We start from the raw sequence: 669 nt of genomic DNA on the forward strand, positions 1-669 counted from the left end.
GGGAGCCTCTGGAAGGTCCTGGGAGCTTCTGGAATGTTCTGGGAGCCTCTGGAATGTTCTGAAATCCCATGGAAGGCCCTGGGAGCCTCTGGAAGGTCCTGGATCCATAGGGAGGGGTCCTGGGAGCCTCTGGAATGTTCTGGGAGCCTCTGGAATGTTCTGGAACCCCCTGGAATGTTCCAGATCCCGAGGAAAGGTCTGGGAGCCTCTGGAAGGTCCTGGGAGCCTCCGGAAAATTCTGGGAGCCTCTGGAATGTTCCGGATCCAGATGAAAGTCCTGGGAGCTTCTGGAAGGTCCTGGGAGCTTCTGGAATGTTCTGGGAGCCTCTGGAAAGTTCTGGGAGCCTCTGGAAGCTCCAGGATGCCTCTGGAATGTTCTGGAACCCCGTGGAAGGCCCTGGGAGCCTCTGGAAGGTCCTGGGAGCCTCTGGAATGTTCCCGAATCCCTCTGGATCCCAGTGGATCCCAAACGGATCCCAAACAGGTCCCAGGCCCCTCTGGATCCCCTCAGGGCTCCGGAGAAGCTCCGGCAGCGCCGATTCCGTTCCCAAGGTGCCGATTCCCGATGGATCCATCCAAGTCCCAGGGGGATTCCTCAGGCCCAGGAGAGATTCTGAGGGAATTCTGCATCCCAAGCGATCCCAAACAGATCCCGAATGGATCCCAAAC

This window comes from Corvus brachyrhynchos, unplaced genomic scaffold, assembly GCF_000691975.1.
Source record: "Corvus brachyrhynchos isolate BGI_N302 unplaced genomic scaffold, ASM69197v1 scaffold2844, whole genome shotgun sequence".
Classification (NCBI taxonomy): Eukaryota; Metazoa; Chordata; class Aves; order Passeriformes; family Corvidae; genus Corvus; species Corvus brachyrhynchos.